The sequence below is a fragment of the Leuresthes tenuis genome, unplaced genomic scaffold (assembly GCF_036924035.1).
Source record: "Leuresthes tenuis unplaced genomic scaffold, fLeuTen1.0.hap1 SCAF_6, whole genome shotgun sequence".
NCBI lineage: Eukaryota > Metazoa > Chordata > Actinopteri > Atheriniformes > Atherinopsidae > Leuresthes > Leuresthes tenuis.
Genome location: NW_027325360.1, coordinates 26,605,667 through 26,618,141, shown reverse-complemented (window position 1 = coordinate 26,618,141; position 12,475 = coordinate 26,605,667). Strand labels below are relative to the sequence as shown.

The 12,475-nt window shown below is 40.5% G+C and overlaps 1 protein-coding gene across 2 annotated transcripts in view; it reads right to left on the bottom strand.

Annotated features, from left to right (window-relative positions):
• The window catches only part of sema4c (sema domain, immunoglobulin domain (Ig), transmembrane domain (TM) and short cytoplasmic domain, (semaphorin) 4C), a 90,248-nt gene extending 79,629 nt beyond the window's left edge, over nt 1-10,619 (bottom strand). For both annotated transcript variants that reach the window (XM_072388486.1, XM_072388487.1), the window contains exon 1: nt 10,055-10,619. The gene's annotated coding sequence lies outside the window, so the exon portion shown is untranslated. The remainder of the gene's footprint in view (nt 1-10,054) is intronic.
• Nucleotides 10,620-12,475: the final 1,856 nt, after the last annotated feature.

The window sequence follows — 12,475 nt, the reverse complement described above, 5'->3', positions numbered from 1 at the left end:
CGCTCAGTCATGGGAGTTTATTGTTTGTCGTCTCTGACTGGAAATAGCTGGTAAACTCATTTTAATCTTTACCAGGTCAGATGCGATTCGCAGAGCTGCTTACATTCTGCCTAAAGCATCAAGACTTTTTCAAAACAGGCAAAACTACCTCAAGCGAGCATCGAAACTATTTGCTCATAGCTTTAAGTTTTTACAATTGTTAGAATTTTCATTTCCCTTTTTTGTTCACATCCTCTTAATGTGAATCAAAAACATAAATTGAAACCCAGCTAGCTGGCTGAGAGAGGCGAGCCAGCTCCCAGTACCTTTAATGACACAATCTCTACAATTTCTTTCAAAAGTACATCAGATGACAAAAAATCAGCAGATCACTCAGCCATAAAGAAGACCACTGACTCTTTAATGTTCTTACTGCTACTTTCGCTATGAACATATCTAGAAGAAATGACCCCAGTGTGCAGGCTGGCTGACTGTGGAGCAATGTCATTTGAAAATAATTTGCAATCAGCTTTCATACCATAAGTTCATTACATAGCATCATTTCCACAAAACTTTCATTTAGAATTTACTCAATATGGTATTCCTATCTCTGGGACCTCATCCCATCTATTATGGCAAACATACAAAGCAGAAAAGTTGTAACTGCTGGTTTAGGATAAGCAGGCATGATACACTACAACCTGTATTTGCATTTTGTTCAAGGACTGTGTTTAAGCGTTTTTTTCTGTGGAGCTGCTGTGAAAATCACAGTATTTTCTCCTTCACCAAAGATAAAAAAAGAAGCATAGATTAATGGGCTCTGAAGTTGTCTCACAGGGTTCTCTCTATTCTCTACAATTCACACTAGCTCTTTACTGAGACATCTCCAATTAGGGCTAAAAAGTCCCCCCTCTACTAAGAAAATATCCAAATAATATGGAACACTTTGAAAAAGCACTCCTTGACATTTAAAGTGCTTAGTTGGTGGTAAAAGGCACATTGGTCCATCACACAGTGCGGTTACATGTGTGCCATCGGATCGGACTAATGGCTAAATTACAATATGGCTTTGTGCCAGTGATTCCATTCAATCACCGCCATATATCCAAGGATAATTAATATATTATTAATTGGGTTATGCTCAGATAAGGAGCATAACCCAACTATAGCTATAATCAAGTTAATCTCATCATGTAGACCCACTGGCAGATTTTTCAACGATCAAGGGAGGTTTTGACTTACCCAGTAATATGCTATTAGGAACACTAAAATAACTTTAAATTTCCAATTAGAGGTGCTACTTTGTGCAAACATCTGTATTTTCATCTAATAGGAGCTAATGACCAACTTTGATTTTCCTACAGGCAAGCAGGAAATAAGCAGTGTAGCTCGCTCCCTTCTAGCGGCTACAAAAACTAAGCTACTCCCACACACCCATTTAGAGGAGATCTCAAAGTGCAGTCATGTAGGGGCCCTCCTGCTGCTGATAAGCCCGCACGGACCTGTCTGTAGTGCCTACCCTGGAGAGAGGCCGTTAGCCCAGCTGCAGCTCCTTCCTGGATAAGCTGGAGCTTACCAGCCTGCGAGCCACAGGGCAACTTTTTTATTGTCCTCTCCAAACTTTATGTGTTAGTGTGGGGCGATAGCTCAGGACAGGCTTTGTTTGTTGGAGTTTGCAATACATACTCCAGCACTCACACTCCCCCTTTGTGTGTGTGTGTGTATGTGTTCAAGTTGTGCACTACCGGCACTTCCTGCCCACTAACGGCTGGTCCCACGGTAGGGAGGGCAAGCTCTATCAGACCAGAACAATGCCAAAAAAAGGGCTGTCATAAAAACAAACTACCACGCTCTGGTTAGCACAGGGAAGAGGAGGGTTGGGGCCTGCTTTCCTTTACACACCCCCTACTGGACTACATCTGCATCATTATTCACATGCACACACAAATACACGCAATCTCAGACATACAGATTGTGAGGAAGTATCTTTTAAGTGTTATCTTTTGGTGCTTTCTTGCACACATTTGCACATCCTGTCCAGGAAACAGTAAATGAACTCAAGATGCAAGAGCTGAATATGCATGATAGACATTCAGTACATTCTAAGCAAGTAAGTTCACACATATAGGCTCACAGAAAAATTTGCTACTGTCAATGAACAACAGAAACCTCCACATTCACTCTGGGTCCAGCAATGATGTGTCAGTGTACAAAAAAAGAGAAACATTCCAATAGTCCGCTGTACACAAAGCACAGTGTGGACAACTGAGCCAGAAAACATCTGCTGAGTCGGGACAAACAAAACAACAAGCACCAGACCAACGTGAGGTTTTGGGGCCTCAGAAAATGTACTAAGTGCCTTACACTGTGCCCCCAAAATACAATTGACAGTGGTTATTTTTTTTCTATATCATTATATCACTTGTTTTCCTCAATATCAGCCACAACTCAATATACTCAGGCTCAGAAAACGACATCAGGACAGAATTCATCTGAAAAGCAGGTTACAGAACAAGTATTAAAGACAATAAAGATTTATTTTCATTAGTCTCTGTTTGACCTAGTTAGAAGTACAGATTTACAGGCCAAAACTGCTTCATATAAAACTGTAATTGCAATGCATTTTAAAGAACCCATATTATGCTCATTTATATGTTCAGTATCATAGTTAGGATGACTCCCTTGATTTTTAAAAAAAAACAAACACATTTTTCTCTGTGTGTGAAACGCTTGGCTTTAACTGTTTATTTGCTTCAAGTGTGCAAGTCCAACAACCAGACAGGCATTATGCAGCCGTTTTACACAGTGATGTTGATAAGTCACAGCATAAAAGCAAAATGTTTCAGTGTTCTCTTTGGGAGAGAATTTGTTAGCTGTGAATTCACATCCAATTTTTCACAATGTGACAAAATATATATGCTGTACATATATATATTTGCAATAAGACAAGACAAAGTGAAAATTACTATTGTATGAGTAGACAGCTGACAGTGATGATGATCAGTAGAGTTTATGAAACAGAAATCAAAGTCAGTAGATATCTAATTAATTGAAGACAGTCAAGCTCTAGGCAGCAGCCTAACATTAAACAAAAGAAAACCCCCAAAATACTTCTCTTTACCCAAACAGGAGACACATTTGGGTCTAATGTGGGCTACTTTTAGCACTTATGGCTCAGTGATGGCATTGACAACTGTAATTTTGGCAAGTTGTAGCCCAAAGGTCATCAACTGGGCTTAAATTGGAATATGTAAACTGTTTTGTATGGGACAGATGTAGCCTTTATTTCATAAGCTAACTTCAACAGAAGGTTATGGAAAGTGTTGTCTGGTGAGTATGTGGCTGAGTTTAGGCAGTCAGACTAACCCTGATTCAATGCTATCATTCAGGGTCCAATGTTGGCCAAAGAAGAATGCAGATTTGGTAATGTTTGGGTCAAGCATTCATTGCTAGCTGAGATAAAACGTTTAAAGCTTAATTCAGTCATTATAATGTATCTTTGTTTATTCTATCCAAAATAAGATGCAAACACTGGGTTATAAGTAGATAAATTAAGCAGATTTTTAAAAAATAATTTGAGTTCCCCAAACTGCTTTCCCTTTTCCATACTTTAGCTAAGCTACAGTTAAGCTACATAGCCTAGCACTTAGCAGAGAGAGAGATATGAGAAAATCTACATTTCAACAACAGAGTAATTGAAAACATTTCCAAATGATCTTATTTGTACAAAAACTGCAGTTTCCTCAACTTCAACCAAAATTTCCAAACTACTCCTTTAATTATCTATAACATTGGAAACATAAATCCCATATTTACTGCTCACTGCAAAACCATCTCCATGTTAATATTTACTGTCATACTAACTTTTTATTACATTGTTTTTAAAGGAAGTACGCTGTGTCAAAGAGGCAGAAATCTATTTACCTTTGTAACTTTGATTAAGCGCCCTGTTTTACATAAAACCTTGGATTGAAACCCAGTTATTGAATGATGGACAAATGCTTACACAGATAACAGAATAGCATAGAGATGGTTAGATAGAGGAGACATTGGAGGGCAACAGATGGCCAGTCATCGTCAGCTAGTAACAAACAAGCAGGTCAGGATCCAGCATCTCCATTCTACCACTCATTAATAATGTAGTTGACCCCAACCACTCAGAGCTCTTCTAAAGGCCTAGGTTCTCTCTACATACTCCAGTTTCTTGTACTTAGGAAAAGTACAAACCTTTGTGTTATGACTGGGAGCTAAGAATAACTGTCCCTCAGTTTGTTCATTGGTTTCAGGCAATGGCATACATTTAGGTGACGTCCCTCACCAATATGATCTGACTTTTTCGAAAAATTGCATTGATCAGCAGGTCAGAGTGAAAAGCTTTGATAAAAACTTCCACAGTGCAAGAATGGAAAAGATTTTGTACATCCAGATATACTGGGCCTACACATTTGCCTCCAGGAACGTCAGTATGCTCCATATTGAATTTTCCACCAGTCTGACTTTCCTGGAAACACTTCCCCTCCCTCAGGGCTTATTTATTTATTGATTTCCTCAAAGGAGGGCTGCATCATTCATAGCTGGTGACAAATATTTATCACTGCGTTCTATTCTGTATTCTAAACCTAGTGCATTTTTTTGTGATATAGTTAATTTTTGACAGTAATGTCAATACAACTTCATTTAATTTGAGCACATTGATTTTCAGAGAAAAAGAGAAGAATCCATCAAGACCATTCTCGGGGCATTCGGTGTACTGGTGCTACTATTTAAACCACCAGAAGGATTATCCTACTCCTCCTGCATCCTAGCACAATTTTTATTCATAATAGGCTGAATTTGCACTTGTTTGTTCAATTAAAGTTGAGCTATATAAGTGGTAAGTGCTTACACTTTGGCATGTAAAAATGACCTCATTATGTTTCCCGAATTGAGCCAAGTTGAGTGAGTGAGCGGAAGAGGAAAAAAAATTGTATGCGTAAGTGTGTGAGAGAGATAGAGGATGAAAGATGAAGAAGAAGCTCAAAGGGAAGGCGAAGTTGCAGAAGAGCAAAAGCTTCACGTTTTGGAACAACTGCAATCAGAGCTGCTGCCAAAACCCCCTGAATCCATCCTCGCTTCTTGACAGAAACTGCTCGGCAGGCCTCACATCCACTGAGACGGAGCTGGATGTTGTGGATATGTGTGCATGTGCTCCGGAATTTGTGTTACACGAATAGCAGTTCAATAGAACTGAAGAATTTGCTGAAACAACCAACATCATGAGGAATTAGTGAGTGTGCATTACAGTGGTCAGAGTTGTGCATATTTAGAAGAAATGCAACATGCTTTCTGCAAATATTACATCCAATATACAAAATAGGGACATAGTGACTGAAAAGCTGAGTTTCTGGGAAGCCTTACATGTAGAATGTTTTGATGCATTTATTTAAAATATATTAATAGTTACTTTGGTGGTTCTGACATACAGTAACTTCAAAATCAGCAAACTGCATATTTCATCAAGTGTGCGCAGCGTTAATGGGACAACACAATGCAAATAACAACAGACATGTTGCTCTGTTGTGTTATAACTCGTTAACTTTGTCTTTTGCATGTGGCAGATGTGGCAGATTAGCTATAAAAATTATGAATGTTTCTTAATCGGCTTAAGTTTTATCCATCAGCGTGTTTTCCTAAATGTACTTAATACAAGATCTTTTATTCTTTTGAGAATAAATGTAGTAGCAAATAACTATTTGGAAGATAAAGATATAATGGATTGATCCATTGATTCCATATATTATATATTCCGTAGAGAATACAGTCATAGTGAATACACACACAATCTGTGTGTGTGTTGTAATCTGAGTTTCTATGTTTTGGTTGCTGGACAAGCCTTGTGTGCATGTGAGTCTCACATCCAGGTGATCTCCCACAGCAATAGCTCAGCAGGAAGTTATTGTCCATCATTAAATTTTCCTCTGCTTTAGAAATATTCTTCAGGTGAAAGGGACTCTGCAATAGAGAAGGTTAAAACCGAATTATGCACCAGTGTGGCCTTCCTGACACAGAAAGCCCTGAGGGCAACTAAAGGGGCTTCAAGTTGACATTTGTTTCGGTTTTGGTTCTGTTAGTTTTGGTTTAGGCTGCCTGGTGCTGCAACATGCTGTAGATGTTCTACATTGTTTCAGTGTTGTAATTTCCTCCTGCATTGATTCACAAATAGTACATTTAAATTTTCATTGCACATTTCCAGTCTTAATGACCACTCAAAGCCACAGTGATTTTTCTCTGTTAAATGTGTGTACTTTAGTGTCTTGCACAAGGAAACTTGGACATGTGGATTGGGAAAGCCAGGAATTGAACCGCCAACAGTCGACTGCTTGGCCTCCTGAGCCGCAGCCTCCCAGGGGGTACAGCACAGACATAAAAAAAAGCACATATTTTCCAAAAATGAACATTTATTTTATCATCTTAAATGCAATAAGGAATTTAGCATATTCAAATCACTGCATCCTTTACACAGCATCCACCTTTTTTTGGAATGAGGGGTTTTAAAGGAGATAAACCTTTTTCCAAATCAGCAGATGGTGAAAAAGGAGAAAGGCCAGTAGATTAACCCAAAAAACAGGCATCCAGCATAAATTATTCATCCTTTTTGGGAAGGGTGAAGAAAAACAAGGCAATATCAGAGAAGGAGCATCGTTTTTTGTTCTTAACTCGAACATAACTAAACTAACTTTGATTGTTGTTAATAACACAGGCTCAGCTTCCATGCTTAATGTGCTAATGATATGCTAATGTGCAACATTCCTTAATGTTTGTTCATGTGTGCGAGTGTGACTTCACATTTCTTTGTCACTGGGATTTAGAGGCAGCTGTGCACACACACATTACCTCGTCTGTATGTAATACTTGAGGATACACGGTAATAACACAGGCTTATGCAAAATAAAAGCCTCTAAGAATAATGTTTGTATCACTTTGTTCCTGGACCAAAGTCCATTTAGCATGATGTTGGTGTAAACAAACCTCCTCCCTCACTTTTGCTCTAAACATCAGTTCAGCCCAGGCCCGTCTCCTGCTGCTCCCCTCAAGCACACACACGACCCATCTGCTTCAGCTGCTCAGACCTTGCATCTGGCCTTCTATAAACTATATCTCTGTTCAACAAACACACACTGAGGAGCATAAAAATGCAGTTTCTATTCTGTTTGAGCAGCAAAAGATCACAGAGGGTGAAGCTAGAGATTTAAACCCCATTCATCTCCGCAGGAAAAAGAGACCAGTTTGAACCAACAAATTTTATAAACCAGATCTGTCTCTGACGGAGAATTACAAAGAATAGACGAGCATCTAGAATTAAATCTGTTGTTGGATGAAAAAGGTTGTTCTGAAAAAGTGCTTCCGGTGAGAGGCTGGCACATCAACTGTTGCTCAACAATGGATGTGAGACAAACTACGTCTTCCATAATCTAAAATACATTATCGTTCGCTGACTGAGTTCCAAGCATTCACTCAAACACTTCATGGAGTGGGAACACAGACGTGAGTTACATAATCAGCAACGATCCTTATCACAGGATTTCACTGTACATTCAGCTGCCCGCCATGTGGGTTACAGAACCCGCTGCAATGACATGATGCATGTGACACATAGATGACAATTAAGCACAGACAGATAGACACACGCAGAGCAGACAGGAGACATCTGGTGCTGTGACGATGTAACAGCTGTGATGCAATGATGACCCCTAGGTTTTTGAACTCATCTCCTCTGCCATGTTAGTGAATACATAAACATACACAGGAAGACACATACAATGATTGTGAAGTAGAGCTAAATACCAAACATTTTTTCCCTTACCACTGCAGGAATCTGAAGCATTCTGGTGGAATATTTAGTAGGAAACAAATCAACAAATTTCAAAACTTTGCCTTGTAATTCATTTACCCCAAAGGTTGTTTTTCTGTTACAAGTATTCTCCCACATCAACCTAATTGCTGATATAAGAGAAGTGCGCTTGGGTGGCACATTTTCTGCAAAGGTTGGCGACATATTTTGCAGGTTTTAGGGGGGAATCTCCAACAAAAGTTAATATCATGTCTCTTTTCCCACACTCTACCTCTCCACCAAGTTTAATGAAAGACTCTAGACTTCTCAGAGGAAGGATTATAAATCACAGCTTTTTCTTGAGGCAGCCAGCAGCATAGACGACACATGACACAACACTCAGATAGGACTTGAGCCTGTATAAATACACTCCTTCTGGAGATAGGATGCAAAAGCTCTGTGACTTTTCAGTCTTTCAAGTCTGTACTCAAGTGCCACTAAAAATATAAGAAAAAAACATTTTTGAAGCTTTGAAGCTGCACATGTGTGTCACCGAAGCAAGGCTGCCTCCATGTGTGCTTTTTGTCTGCAATTTAACTGTGTATGTGTGTGTGTTTGAGTGTATGTGTGTAACAGCACGAGGGGCGCGTGAGGGAAGATGGGAAGGACGCTAGCTGTCAGGATGTGGAGTCTATTGTCTGTCCGACAATGAAGAGATTGAGTCTGCAGGAGTCCTGTGGCTCTCTCAGTGGAGGCATTAACATCTGGGGCCAGCAGGCTGATATGTGTATGTTAAGGAAGAATGTGCGTGTATGTTAGGAGGAATCCTTTAACAACCAAACTGGTTTTAAAGACATGAGTAAGAGTATGTGCTTAGAATTAGGATTTTGTGCATGGTGACATTGTAAATTCCACAAATTAAACAGTAACTTTTGACAGGATCATCCTTATTTTCTTATAATGCAAATTCTAACATACTAACTGAATGCGGGTATTTCTTCGTTTAATCTTTGTAAATGACACGGTTGAACACGCAATTACACATACTCAGATGCATGCCGAACTATCCGTCCACCCACCTTATGAAAATCAAATCCGATAAAATACCTCAGGAGACAATTACACAAATATCCTGATGACGCTCGCATAATGCCTACCTCCATCGACCCATTTGCCAGTAACATGCCTCCACCAACTTCTCCCACAACCCTTAAGGGTCTTTATTGTGTAGAGCAGTGCTGCACACTACACCACCCCCTCCTGCACTGTCTGTTAGTTAACTGGTGCTGGCACCATTGAGCTTGTAAAAGAAAGAAAAAAAAGAGATCCTCCTCCCTTTAAAACACCATCTTTTTACACAAACCCATGCTCACTGTCCAGAGTGGACACTCGCGTCTCCAACCCTCCCCCTCCAGAATAATTACAATAATCACTCAACTGAGGCTAATACTTACTTCATTAAGCCAAAAAGGAGGAAAAAATGGAAGAGAAGTGATGCTCCAATTCTAAAATATTTCCATAATAGTTTAATATCTGATTGTAAGCTGAGGAAGTAGGGAAAACAGTCAGCAATTGACGGGAGGTCGGAAAATGTAAACCTCAGCATCTGTAACCAACATCTGCATAAGTGAAGCATAGCCTACTAATGGATTTGTTGTAACATCTCTGCAAACTACTCCCTTCAGACTGACAGCAGCAGTCTTGATATAAGTTATTATCATATTCTAGTCCACTTTTTAAGTACAAACAGTGCCAAACAACAACAAAAACAATCTTAAAGTTCATTACAGGACACATGGACAAATATCCGGGGGGGGGGGGGGGGGGGGGGGTAATCACACATGATAGGGCAGCAACAGTAAAGCCTGAGCTTTATATTGTAGATTATACAATATAGTTGCATCAGTGTATTGATTATGGACCAGCACATACAGAATATGCGGAGACCACAGTGAAATCCAGGAGTTTATTCCCCTCCAACTGCTCCTGACCGCAGTGCGCTGCTCACTGTGCGCGAGGAGATAAAGTTGCATTGCACCGAGCCCCAAACTGGCAAATTACAACACCTAAAGCAATTATCCAAACAACCCATTGTACTTACAATTGTTTTATTGCTAAGAAAAGAAGGGGGCTTCGTGGCAACAGTTGGAGACCCGGGCGCTCCTGACTTGGGTGTTTTCTACCTCTTATTTCTTCGTTTACTTTTATTTGTCCGCTTCGCAGCGCTAAAAGAGAAATACAGATAAATAATGGTGGCAAACTTACCTTATTATGAGGGTGATGGTGGTGATGATCACAGCCGCCGCGTCCTGCGCTTTGCTCCCCGTCTTCCTTTGCCCACAGTAGACTCCGTTTTTTCTGCCTCTCTTCTCTCTCCGTTATCTCGCGTTTGTTTTTGAATATGAGTTAGAAATTATTCCACATCCTCCTAAATTTTTAGACGAAACGGCCCGCGGTTCCTCTCCTTTTTTGTCTAGTGCCTTTTTATGATTTGAAATATTTGGACTACAAGGCAAATCAAGCCATATGATCCTGTCATTCAGTTTCTACACAGAAGAACTGGCTTTCCACGCAACTCCCTCCCAAGGCTTTGTAACACGAAACCAGAGGAGGAGGAGGAGAAGAAGAAGGAGGAGGAGGAGAAAAATGGGGGAAAAAAAGCAAAGAAAGAAGAGAAAGCGAGACTTTAATCCACTAAGTGGGACGAGCTAGAAGGATCTATCCGCCTCTTTGCCTCAGAAGTTTCAGCAGTCCGCACCAAGAAGACATATGTGAGTGGATGTAGCGCTGCGTCTCTGTGCCAGGCTCCCTTGGAAATGATGCGTGTGTAGTGAGTGGCGCTGCAGCGTGCGTGCGCCCCCAGCCTACTTCTGCAGTACGCATCACAGCAGGGACCTGGAAGGATTTCAAAAAAGGCACACACACAGGACTCCGCCCATTGAGCAAGGGCCCTGACATGTGAAGGCCCCCACAGCAGCCATTACAAGACTTGATTAAAACATTCTCATTGTGTGGAAAGTGAATGACTGTTTCGGCATAGTGCTCCCCAACCTGGAGTCTGACCTCAAACACCCAGAGGTCCCTTTTAATGAGGCTGTTACAACCAAAATCAGCATTTGGATCGGGGCGTCTGCTGGTGGTTAAAGAGTCTAGTATTCACCCCTAATTCCTACACTAATGAGGAGCCAATGAGCAAGGCACCAAACCCTAAAATGTGCTCTGTGGTAGACAGTCTGCACAGGTGGAGAAAATGTCCTACTTGCAGCATTGATCAGGGACAGTTATTAAAATGATTATTCTTGCCTTTGCTGTTATGGCACTGAACTGAGCAAATTTTATGAGGTCAAATATGTTGTTTTCAGATGAAGACCTGACACATAAACCTTAACTAAGTTTTTTCTACTTTAAAGAAGGTTTCCACAGTCCGATTTCTATGTTTTATGTTTTGTGGCCTAAAGTGCCTCCTCTATACAATTTAGTGATAAACGTTTATTGATTTTTTTGGAAACCTAAATTGCTACTCATCAACAGCTGCAACCTGTTCTCCTTCCAGACTCATCACATACTGACACATGGTAAGGGGCCAGCTGGGCAAACCCCAAAGTGTCACTCAGATGTTCAAGGTTTCCTAAGCTAGTATCACAACAGTGTAGGAGAGCAATGCCAATGTGGAAAATATCAGCAAAGTCTTCTACATTGAAATGTATTCTATGATGTATTTTAACCACTGACACAATGTTTTCCTAACCTTGAGCAAATACTTTTATTGTGCAAATAACAGCAGATGAGTAAATACTAAATAAAGAAAAAAAACAAGAAAAGTGAAAAACAGCAGTCTAGAAGTTGGACTCAAACATGCATCATATGGTTGAAAGTTGGATGCTTATTCCCTTCTTACCCTCCAGCCTCCTTAAAACCTGAATTGACGTTTCTCATACGCTCTCTGCTGGGGACTCGCAAACACTTGCAATGTGTTATAGCATTTTGCTGCCACTCACTCAAAAATATGTGGAACGATCTGTGTTGTGTTCTGCTCTTAGTTGTGTCAGCGCTGTTGTTGTTCCTTTAACTTTCCTCTGCTGTGTACCAGACAGAAGTCAAACTGGACAAAGGTCTGCTTTGTGATAGAGTGAAACAAAGTGTTAAGATAAATAAGACTGTCCAGTGCAGCTGTTCTCTGAGCTTCTCACCTGTACTTTTTTTCTGTGTATGGTTTTTTGGCGCTGCATGTTTTCTTTTTTTCATTTGCTGTGAAATCAGTTGTAAGCCTATAAATCTATGTTAGCGTTTTGGAGGACTGCATGTCTCTCTGACTGCAGTGAAATGATGACTATCAAGGGGGGGGGGCTAAGATCACTGTAGAGAGATACCTTTGTGCTGTGATGGACTCTCACCCAATGACTGCTGGGATAGGCTACAGCCCCCTCGCGACCCTGAATTGGATTAAGCGGGTATAGAAAATGGATGGATGGATGGATGGATGGATGGAGATACCTTTGTGAGGGTAAAAAATGGCTCTTATGGGATCTGTGTAACAAGCCAGTCCTGTGGAATGACATTTTCATGTTGAAAATTTCTAGTGGCACACACAACTAGTGACTCACTTAATGCCTCAGAAAGAAAGGTGGCAATACATAGCAGTACAGTTCCCTTTGTGTTTGAAGGAGGTAGCAAAGTGGTATCCTA